Raw genomic sequence first — 11604 nt, forward strand, 5'->3', positions numbered from 1 at the left:
CTAGCTTTCCCTCTGGGCTGCAGGAAAGGCAGCTTCAGCCCTGGCCCCACCTGCCCCAGGGACCAGGGCTACTTGGTGACCAGGAGGGGGTCTCTCCATGCCCCTCAACCCCTGGCCTCTTCCCAGCTGGCCTGCTCCTTCCCCCTTCCCTCCCCAGGGTAGCTCCTGAAGAAGTGTTTGTAGCTAAAGAGTATTTCCAGGGCAACTTGCCTTCCTGGCGTGTGTGTGTGTGTGTGTGTGTGTGTGGTGAGAAGGGGAGGGGAGGAGCGGGTTCAGCTATGACACCCTCACCCCCCGTGACCCACAGCCCCTCTGGGTTTATAGGACTTGGGCCCTGGGAGCCTTGATCTTGGACAGAGCCTGAGGATGTCTGCATGAACCACCCATCTCCCTTTTATAGGACATCCTCCGTGGATGAACTGTGGGAAGGGGCGCAGAGTCCAGTTCCCTCGGCCTAAGGAGGCAGAGGGGTAACCCTACGGTGAATAGCTCCCAGGGGACCCCTCTTCCTTCTTCTCCTCAGAGGACCCTCTCCCAGGAAGTCCCTGACTACACACCTCTGTATGGCCCCCCAACTTCTAAGATGAAATCCTACCCACATGGCAACACTTGCCAGGCTGTGCGTGGCAGCGCCTGTCCACTTCTGCGGCCTCAACTTGCCCTTCTCCCTGCCACGCCTGCCACATACCTGCCCCTGCACGGCCCTCCACTCCCCACGGCCAGTCCTCTTTACCTGGCTTCCTCCTCCTTCAAGCCCAGCTTGAGGGTCATGCCTCCTCCTCCAGGCAGGCTTCCTTGGGCTGCCAGAGAGAGCCGACCACTGCTCCATGGGCTAGCTCACACCTGGAGCTGACCCACAGTAGCTCGGGTCTCCGTGTGTGTGGTGACCTGGTTCTCAGCCCATGTCCCCTCCAACCACAGAGCAATGCCAGGGAGGAGTCCCTGTGCCTCTGCACTATGGCCTCAGAGCTTGAGCAGGGCCTGGAGCCTGAATTCTTCCCTGCCTGGACTGCCCAGGCCTTTGCAGAGATGTCCGGACAGGGCCCAGACCTTGGGCTGTTCTGTCCTGGACTTCATTGAGGCCGCAGATGGAGAGGGACATGGCAGGGTGGTCAGGGCCAGGCAGGCAGGAGGACAGAGGTACGGCCTAGAGTGGGTGGCCCAGTAACAGCTGCGTGGCAGAGCCAGGCAAGACTAGGGTGATGTGGAGGGAGGGAGGGAGGGAGGGAGGGTCTGGGTCTCTTGCTGAGCACGCCCCACGTGAACCTCTTCCCCCATCACTAAGTCCCTTCTCCTCTGTCTGACCCCCTTCCCCTCCCTGTCCCCCTCCCTCTGATTAAGTCCTATCCTAACGGCACCCTCTCCCTCCATTTCCCCCCCTCCGCCCACGCTGGGGCTGGCTTTGCCAGGCATGTTCAGTGGAGCCCCAAGCTGCCGGGCAGCAAGCAGCCGGGCTGCTCCAGGTCCTGGTGCTGTGGCCTCTTCCCAGGATCTGGCCTGGAGCTAGGCGCTTTCTGGGGAGACCTCCGGCTGCCTCCCCCTCCATGGCATGCGGGGAATGCAGCCCCTGCCCATGCCGGCCCCCTCCGCTGCGGGAGAGGAGCTCAGTCCGGTGGACTTTTAAGGACTAAACAGGGAGCGAGCTCTGTCCCTGGCCTGGCTGAGCTGTCCTCGTGTCTGATCCCGTCTTGGAAGGGCTTGGCCGGGTGTCCTGGTGGGGAGAGGTCTCAGCGCTTAGATCAGGAATAGACCAGGGCTGGAATCGTGCCGGCTCTAGCTGGGCCTCTGTCCCTTCTTTGTCCCCACTCGGGTGGTGCTGAGGGCTGAGGACCCCTGCCCCTGTCTAGCAGGGGCTCCAGACCTGGAACTTATGGCCTCTGGTTTGGACCGCCCACCCTGAGCTGGGGCCTCTGGGTTCTTCTCAGAGGGGCCTGGAAATGATGAACGTTACAGTGCCGGGGACCACAGCTACCATTTCCCAGTGCCGGGTCCTTTCTTGACTCAGCCAACGGCCCTTAGTTTTATCATCACTCCCATTTTATAGATGAGAAAACTGAGGCTCTGACACATTATCTTGTCCAACGCCTTACAGCTGGTCTATGGAACAGTCAGGATTTAGACCCAGTCCTTTGTCTCCCAGTCTCGGGGGACAGAAGATGAGGCAGAGGAAGAGTAACACCTCCCTTTCTGTGTCCCCTGTGATCTTTCCTTTTTCACTGCAGTTTTGGGTAATTCTAGCCACCCTCCGATTGTTAGGTAGCTCCTTGCCCGTCTGTGCACACGACTCCTGAGCCCCGTGCTGTGTCCCCTAGGCCCAGAGGCTCTGGCCAACATGATATGCTACTTGGGGCCTTGTGCCCAAACTTTGGGTCTCCCATCCCCAACAGGCCCAGCCTCTCCCCAGAGGCTGGGAATGGCCTGCCCTGCCCTCATCCGTCCTAGGCTGGTATTGGGTCCCTCGTTCCCAGGCGTGACTTTCAGACACTCCACTGCCCAGTTCTGCCCCGTTGCACTGTGGGCTTTGACTTCTTCTTGGGTCCCAGGGCTCCAGGAGGGACGACCAAGTCTGGATCAACGCTGGCGTTGCCCTGTGTAGGGAGGCCTTGACCAGGCGCTTGGCCAGAGTCTGGGGAGAGAACGGACTCATGAGAAAGCCCCGAGGTGCCAGGGATTGCAATTCCTGCTGGAGGGTGCCCGTCCTCTCCCTCGGCCACCGAGGCTGTCCCTCCCAAGGCCAGCCAGCTCTCTCCCCACCCTGCCACTCTGCTTTGTCTCAGCCATTTCCTGGAGAACCTGCAGCTGGACGTGGGATGAGGGACAGGCCGGACTCGCTTCCATTGTTTGCTGTGTCTTGGCCCCGTTGTCACCTGGAGTTACCTGTGGCCAACCGAGGGAAAAAACCACGGTGGATTTCGGGCCAGCTGTGTGTTTGCCAGGAGTTTCACAAATGTTGCCTGTTGACCTCAAGGACTCCCAGGGTAGGGGTTACTCTCTCTGTTTTCCAGATGAGCGAAGCTGACCTCAGAAAGGTCAAATCGTGTAAGAGTGGGTCCAGGAGTTAGATTCAGGTGGGTCTGACCCAAAGCTTGAGCCCTCTCCTCTGCCCCCAGGGCGTCTCAGAGCCCCAGGTCAGGGATGAAGACTGCTCGGGGACAGCCCCGCTGAGCCCTGGAGAAGGACGAGGAGGCGCTTTCACCCCAGCCTGCAAGGGGTGGGGGGCTTCCCCTCATTGGATGCAAAACAGCTGCTAGCTGCCCCCGCTCAGCCTTCCCTGCCCACAGACCCTTCTCCAGAGTCACCTCCCCAGGACGCCTCCCCTCCCTAACCGGTCCAGCCCAGGCTTCCTGCCCCGAGTCGGGAACTGTTTATACCTGTCCTTGGCACAGAGATTCCTCAGGGGACCAGGTGAGCCCGAGGGTGGTCGGGGACCTAGCAACCTCCTTCATCTCTCGTCTCTGGGCAGCTCGTGGTCCCCGACCCCACCCTCTACTGTCACCACTGAGGGAGGGATGAGACTTGGGAATGCTAGTCTGTTGGGGGAGGTACAACCCTGGTCTAGGATGATGGTCTGATGGGGACAAGGCCCTGTCCTAGGACATCGTCTCAACGTGTGTGTGTGTGTGTGTGTGTGTGTGTGTGTGTGTGTGTGTACATAGCCCTGACTCGGGAGGCTTACTTTTCAGGAGACATAGTCTTGGTCTGAAATGATGGTCTGAGGACGGAGGCATGGTCCTAGAAGGAGGCAGTGGGGAGGGAGACCTGCAGTTGACGCGGGGAGAGAGACAGGAGGCAGCTGAGCGTCTGCTCCTTGATCATCCAGGAGCGAGCTTTGGGCTCAGCCAACCGTGGGGTCCGGGCAGCAGGGGGTGTGGGCCAGGCCGCTGCAGGGAGGGCGGGCTCTGGGGGTTGGAAGGGGCTCACGGACGGATACAGCGGCTGGGGGGTGGGGTGAGCAGCCTCGCCTGCCCCCGACTCCTGGACACGGAGCAGGTGGCAGGCAGCCTTCCTTGAACGTCCCCACCCCAGCCCCGCCGTCTGGGTCCCAGACGTGGCCTCGGCTGATGGGGCCGTGTTCCCTCCCCGGCCAGCTTGGCGGCCACTTCAGACACGCTTGTGCCTGGATGCCCCCCCTACCCCGCCTCGCCGAGGACAGAGAACACAGTCTGCCTCCCCCAGCTGCCCCTGCCCTGCTAATCCCCAGCAAACGGCCGAGCCAAGAATGTCTTGCATACTCTGGCGGGCGGGCTCTAGCCACGAAGCCTGCTGGAGGGGCATGAATCACAGCCCCCGCCTGCCAAGTGCTCACATGGGACGTGTTCGAGGCGGGCCGTGCCCAGAGTGGATGGGGAAAAGGGAGGGAAGGAGAGCTGGCAGCTGGGATGGGCAGACAGAACAATTTTGAGGGGAGAGATGTCTGCTGGACCCATCCCTGGTGGCAACACGGAAATTATGTTATAGAGTTTTAGAAGCCTGGGATTATGCGGTATTGACTTCTTGGAATCCCGCGGGTCTGAGGTGTGAGATTCAAGGAATGTCACATTGCACTCCTCCGACAGCTCGCTGATGCCAAGGCCCCTTCTGCAGGTGGGGAAGCGGAGGCTCCAAGGGGGCAGAGGGCTCTGCTCCAGGTCACGTGTGGAGTCAGAGCTGGGCTGGGCTGAACCCTGGCCCCCTGCCTTCGGTCTGAGCCCCTTCCAGGCTCACGCGGCAACGGCAGGCAGTGTCCATTCCAGCCCCCCTTCCACCATGTCTGTGTGCTCCCGGCCGATGGAGAGGGGGGAGCGTTGGGGGCACGGGTGCTGGAGGACCTCCTTCTCCTCCTGCCCTGGCCTTACTCCGAGCACAGAAACCACCACGTGGAGACTCCTGCTTCCCTGTCTGCAAAATCCCCCTGCCCAGCCTTCCCTTCCCTTCCGTTCCCAGCACGAAGGGAGCCTGCCTGATGCCCAAGCCTGCTCCTCCCATCTGTACCCGCTCACGCACTTGTCCCAAAACTGCCCACTGAGTGCCGGGTGTCCTCTGGGCACAGAGCCCTCCCCACCCCAGAAATCTCCCTGCTCTCCCGTGTCTGCAAATGCTTCCTAGCCCTACACATCACCACTCCCAGTTCTCCCTCATCTTCAAATGAAAAAAGTCCCTCTGGGTACCACCCTCCCTCACCTTTGCCCCCGAGTTTTCTCCATCAATCCATCCACAGATAAGTTTCTTCACAGGGCTGTCTACACTTCCCATCCCCCACTTCCTTACTGTCCACCCTCTCCAGAACCCTCTCCAGTCTGGTTTCTATCCCCAGTCCTCCACGGATGGAGGGATGGACGCTGGAGTCTTGTGATTAAGTGCCACTGCTCCCCAACCCCGCTGCGCCCCAGCCCCGCCTGTCATAAACCCCCGCCAACCCCGGTCTCTCCCTGCCTCCCCAGACCCTCCCTCTGAGCTCCTCCTCGTGCCGGTGGTCAGCGCAGACCCCCTTCTTGCCTCACCGTCCTCTTCCCTGGGGCCAGCAGCCTGATTATCAAAGAGTAAGGGCTGACGACTGGATCGGATGGCCAGCTCGGCTCTCTCCAGGGCTCCAGACCAGGACGTCCAGAACCGAGCCGATGCACCCACCAGGGTGACCCACAGGCCCTCGGACTCAGCTGGCTGGACTCCCCCTTTCAGGGAAGCTACCCCTACCACCACCTACCTGATTCTTGGGCAGAGATGCGGGCATCACCCGAGACTCATCCTTCTCCCTCACCCCAGTCGACGCAATCCCATAACTTTGTTCTCTCCCCGCTACCATCGCCTTCATTCTGAGCTCATCTGATCTGGGCCGGACTATTGCAACACCTGCATCGCTGGTCTCTGGTCCTCCACGGGGAGCCAGAGGGAGCTTCTGCACAAGCAAGCTTGACCCTGCCACTCCCCAGTGCAACGCCCTTCACTGGCTCCCCACTGCCCACAGGCCCCATGGGACCCTCTGTGGCCAGGTCCTTGACCATCCCTCCAGCCTGACCCAACACCCCCGCTCTGTATTCCATCCACCTTCAAGCGCCCATCACCCCCGACCAGGCCCTACTGATTCTTGCTTCTAATCTTTCACCTCCCATTCCTTCCCTTTCTCGACAAACTCTCTGTCCAAGTCGAAAGTGCCCTCCTGCTGGTCCCCGTGCTCCTGCAGCACCTGCACTTACCACACTGTATATGTCATCACCGCCTGGCCGCGCTCCCCGCTCAAGGGTGAGCTCTGAGAGCAGGGCTCTACCCATCCTTCTGGAGTCTCCACGGCCTGGACCAGAGGGTGTGCTCACCACGAACTTACTGAACAAATGAATGAATGAGCCCAGGGGGGCATTCTCCTTGGGGACCCTGCTGAGATGTTGCAATCTGAGTCCCCAGCTGCACTTGCGGCTCTGGTAGGTCTGAGTTCTGAGCATTTTTGCCATGGGCTGATGGCTGGTGTGTGGAAACTTATTCTCCTCTGGAATTTCTAACCCCATGGGAGAGGGGCAGAGCTGGGTGAGTGCCTGGGAACCGGGAGGGCTGGCAGCAGTGGAAGGCAGGAGTAGGTGGTCAGGGGGTCACGGGTTCGTGCCTGGACTGGTACTTGGCTCTGACTCTGGAGGACCAGGGCCTTTGAGGATTTGGCTGGGGAGGGGGCATGAGACCTGTCCCCCAACCTGTTCCAGGCCTGCCCTGGAAGCCCAGGCTGGAAGACCAGTGGGTGGAGGAGCCAGTGGAGAAATGGAGTTTGCGCAACAGCATTCAATATGTTTGCAATAATGGGGAATGGACAAAAATGTTAATTTAATTTTGACAGGGGACAACATCTATGGCTCAGAGCTCTCCGACTGCCACCCTGTCCAGCCTTGCTGCGGAGACTCAGGGAGGGAATGTGGCGGTTGAAGGGTGAGGTAGTCGGGTCTCCCTGTCCCCGGATGTCCCCCTGCTCCCGGTCGCTGTGCCGTCCTCCATGGAGAAGGCTGCTTAGGGCTTTGAGAGCTGTGCGCCTTCAAGCCGAATGAAGGTGGCTCACCAGGCAAGGGGAGACCTGCTGCTCACTGCATGTGCCTCCCAGAGGAGGGCCTGGGGCTCTGAAAAAGACCCCCAGCTGGGGAGTGCCAGCATCTTCTGCCTTGAGCCTGCATCACCCAAGCTATGATCCCCGTGTCTGCCCCAGAGCCCCGGGGGTGGTGTTGGGGTACAGTGAGGGCCAGGGTCCCAGGAGACCTGGCTTTGGGAGCCAGCTCAGCTCTTCAGCAGCTGTGTGGCCTTCTCAGAATCACCTCCCCTCTCTAAGCCTCTGGGTCCTCATTAGGAATGTACAGGTTCCCCTAGAGGGAAACGCTCACCCCTGAGCCACTGGTTTGCAGTGCCGGTGCCTAAGTTCCCAGCTGCAGGCAGCGCAAGGGACCTTTGGGTGGGACTGGGGTGAAGGGACTACCAGAGGCTCCGACCCCCACTGCCACCACTTAGAGTACAAGGGGCTGGGATGCTCACCCCCAGATCTCAGGTCTATTGATCTCCCTGCACGTTGGTTTCTGTGTGTCCCTCCACGTGTCACCTTCGGAGACGTGGGGGTGGGGGAAGGACAGGGGTTAGGAACACGGCCCCTCAGGTCCTTCTGGGGCTCTCAGGTGGTGGCGGCTGAGTCACCCCCACTGCCCTCATACCGATGTCACAGGTGCGTTGACGTAGGTTCTCCAGAAAGCAGACCTTGAGACGATGTGTTGGGTGCAGGTCTTTTATTTGGGAGAAGCTTCCAGGAAGCACGGGTAAGGTTGCAGGAGGGGAGACAGGGAAGAGAGAAAAGTCAGCATGAGCCGGCAGCTGGGGCTCCATCCCCCTGCGGACCCTCAGACACTGCTGCCCAGTAGAACGCTCTGTCATGTTGGGGATATTCTAAGTCTACCCTGAGCTGTGTGATAGCCAGTGGCCGCATGCAGGCTACTGGGTACTAGAACTGTGGCTAGTGTGACTGAGGAAATGTATTTCTACTTTTAGTTACCTGTAGAGCATTTCTAGGGAGGCTGGGGCACTTATCTGCTCTTTGGGGGCATCAAGCCCCCTGTGTTTCTGGGTAGCACCCAGGAAGCTTTCTGGTGTCAGAGAGCCAGCAGGCAGAGAAGAAGAAAGAGGGAAGAGCTTGAAGACATCCTCATGCCAGGAACTCGCCAGCAGCAGACGGACTCAGGTGGGCAGAGGGGTCCAGGAAGGGTGTCCACGGACACGTCTCGTTGGCTGATTGCTGACAGCCCATGATGCGAGGGCAATTGTTGCAGCCTCTGACCTGCCCCCTTCCTCTCAGGCTGGGTAGTCTGTTGGGCAGAGGGAGCAGGTAGTTCCTTTTCCTCTGGGATCTGCTCCATCTGAGGGGCCCTCAGCAGCGCTGCCAGGGCCCAAGGCTGTGGCTGAGTCTAGTAAGGTGGCTTTTTGCTCCTGCCATGGCTGTATTCTTCTCAGGATGACCCAGGCACTGCATGGGTGGCGGCTACCAGGAGCCGTGTGTCCTGTGAGCCAATTCCTTAAAATCGATCTCTCTCTGTTTCTGCCTCTCTCTGTCTCTCTCTGGTTTTGTTCCTCTGGAGAAATCTGACTGATACATTGCCTAAAGGTTAATTTATTAAGCAAGGCATCTTTGTATTCCTAACCATTTATCAAGCACCTGCTCTGGGCCAGAACCAGTGATGGGCCCTGCAGAACCAGCAGTGGGGAGGCCCCCCCGCTGACACTTCTCCTCTCTGGGCTTTGGTGTAAATTGTCACCTCTTCAGAGGAGCCCTTGGACCTTCTGGAAACCAATTGTCCCACCCCTTTTACACAGTATTCTGTTTCAACACCTTCAAATCACGTTTTAAAATTATTTTATTAATATCCTTTTTCAGGAAGAAGATCTGGTTTTGTTTACTTAATAGAGAACCTAAGTGCCAGGAGGCACTTAGCGCCCAGTAGACAACAAATGTGTGTTGAACGAACACATGAATGAATGTACCGGAAATGTCACTTTTTACTGCCAAGGCCCTCACACCCAGTGGGCATTTGGGGGTGGGAGATGGGGCCCAGGGTCCCAGGCATCTGTAGGAGCCTTAGAGGAGGATCTGAGGAGATGTGTGTCAGGAAAGTCTTCACATGTGGCCTGGACTCCAACCTGTACCCCAGCCCGTCAGCCAACTTTCTCTCTGTCTCTCTTTTTAAACTAATTTATTTAAATTTTTAAAATTAGAAAAAACCCCTCACCTTTACTGAGGTTTAATTGACACACAATAAACTGCACCCATTTCAAGTTGCATAAGTTTTGACAAATTGTATAGACTCAAGTGACCACCACTACAATCAAGATTGTAGAGCATTTCTACCACCCTAGAAAGCTCCCTCCTGCCCCTTTATGATCTGACCCCAGACGAACACTGACCTGCTTTTTGTCACTATTGGCCACTTTTGCCTTTGTAAGAGTTTTATATGTAGCATGTACTCCTTTCTCTATGGCTTTCTTCACTCCGCATGCTTTGAGATTCATCCATGTTGCCGAGTGTATCAGTAACGAATTCCTTTTCCTTGCCGAGTAGTATTCCATTGGATATGCCATTTGTTTATCCACTCACTTGTTGATGGACATTAGGGAAATTCCCAGTCTTTGACTGTTCTGAATGAAGCTGTCATGAACATAGGTGTAAAATCCTTTGCGTGGACATATGTTTCCATTTCTCTTGGAAATCTACTTAGAAGTGGGATCACTGGGTCATATGGTAAGGGTACGTTCAACTTTATAAGAAGGTGCCAAATTGTTTTCCAAAGCACCTGCACCATTTTACACGCTCATCTGCAATGTATGAAAGCTCCAAATACTCGCTGACACTTGGTATTGGAAAGCCTTTTAAAAAATTTATTTTCATTGTGATATAATTTACCTACAGTGACGTGATCCAATCTTAAGTATATCATTCTTTTTTTTTTTTTGGATTATTGTAGCTTTGTAATATGTTTTGAAATTGAAATTGGGAAGTGTGTGGCCTCCAACCTTGTTTTCCTTTTTCAAAATTGTTTTGGCTATTTGTGGTCTTTGAAATTCCATATGAATTTTAGGATGCATTTTTCCATTTCTGCAAACCACATAATTGGGCCTTTGAAAGAGATTGCATTGAATCTGTTTGGGGTAGTATTGTCATCTGTTTTGGGTAGTATTGTCATCTTAATTTAATATCAAGTCTTCCAATTCATGAACATGGGATATCTTTCCACTTATTTTGGTCTTTTAAGATTTCTTTCATCAATGTTTTGTAGTTTTTTGTGTATAGGAATTGCACCTCCTTGATTAAATTTATCCCTAAGAGGTCTTCGGGGTTTTTTTGATGTTACTGTAAGTGGAATTGTTCTTTAAATGTCTTTTTGCATTGTTCATTGCTAGTGTATAGAAAGACAACTGATTTTCGTGAGTTGATTTTATATCCTGCAACTTTGCCGAATTTATTAGCTTTTATAGTTGTGTGTGTGCACGTGTGTATGAATTCTTTAGGATTTTTAACACATAAGACCATATCATCTGTGACTAGAGATAGTTTTTCCCCTTCCTTCCCAATTTGGATGCCTGTTATTTCATTTTCCTGCCTAGTTGTTCTGGCTTGAACTTCTAGTACTATGCTATGAAGTGGCAAAAGTGGGCACCCTTGTCTTGTTCCCAATCTTAGGGAAAAAACTTTCAGCCTTTCAGCCTTGAGCTCTGAGTTTTACATACATGGCCTTTATTTTGTTGAGGAAGTTCACTTCTATTTCTAGTTTATTGAGTGGTTTTTTTTTTTTTTAAATCATAAAAGGGTGTTGGATTTTGTCAGATGCTCTTTCTGCATCAGTTGAAATAATCATGTTTCAGAAATTCATTCTATTAATGTGGTATTTTACTTGGCTTGATTATCATATGTTGAACTATTCTTGCATTCTGGGGAGAAATCACATTTGGTCATGATGTATAATTTTTTAATATGCTGCTGAATTCAATTTGCTAGTAACTTATTGAGGTTTTTTGTATCTATATCCATAAGGAATATTAGTCTGTAGTTTTCTTCTAGTGTCTATTCCTTCTAGAGCACAGGCTCAATAGTTGTGGTGCACGGGCTTAGTTGCTCCGTGGCATGTGGGATCTTCCTGGACCAGGGCTCAAACCTGTGTCCCCTGCATTGACAGGCGGATTCCTAACCACTGCCACCAGAGAAGCCCCCTACTTTTTTTCTTAGTCAAGTTAGCTAAAGATTTGTTAATTTCATTGATGTTTTCAAAGAACCAACTTTTGGGTTTGTTGATTCTATTATTTTTCTATCTCTATTTCATTTATCTCTAATTCCTATATTTCCTTCTTTCTTCTAGTTTTGTGTTTAGTTATCTCTTCTTTTTCTAGTTCCTTAAGGAACTAGATTATCCTTCAGATTTTTCTTCTTTTTTAATATAGGCATTTACTGCTATAAATTTCCCTCTGAGCCCTGCTTTTGCTACGTCCCATATGTTTTGGTATGCTATGTTCTCATTTTGTTTGTATCTAACTATTTTCTTTCTTTCTTTTTCTTTTTGTTTTTTTGTCGGAGGGTGGGTTCTGTCCACACGCTGCGGCAGTCACCATGGTGGCTACTGGGCGCTT

General features: G+C 54.3%; 1 long non-coding RNA gene across 1 annotated transcript; it reads right to left on the reverse strand.

Moving 5' to 3' along the window:
- Nucleotides 1–1341: 1341 nt before the first annotated feature.
- On the reverse strand, nt 1342–6404 carry LOC117308087 (uncharacterized). The gene is made up of 3 exons (XR_004522061.2): nt 6174–6404; nt 2755–2877; nt 1342–2626 (listed from the first exon to the last, which is right to left on the reverse strand). It is a non-coding gene; the product is annotated as an uncharacterized lncRNA (long non-coding RNA).
- Between the last annotated feature and the right edge of the window lie 5200 nt (nt 6405–11604).

The sequence above is a fragment of the Tursiops truncatus genome, chromosome 15, assembly GCF_011762595.2.
Source record: "Tursiops truncatus isolate mTurTru1 chromosome 15, mTurTru1.mat.Y, whole genome shotgun sequence".
Taxonomy (NCBI): domain Eukaryota; kingdom Metazoa; phylum Chordata; class Mammalia; order Artiodactyla; family Delphinidae; genus Tursiops; species Tursiops truncatus.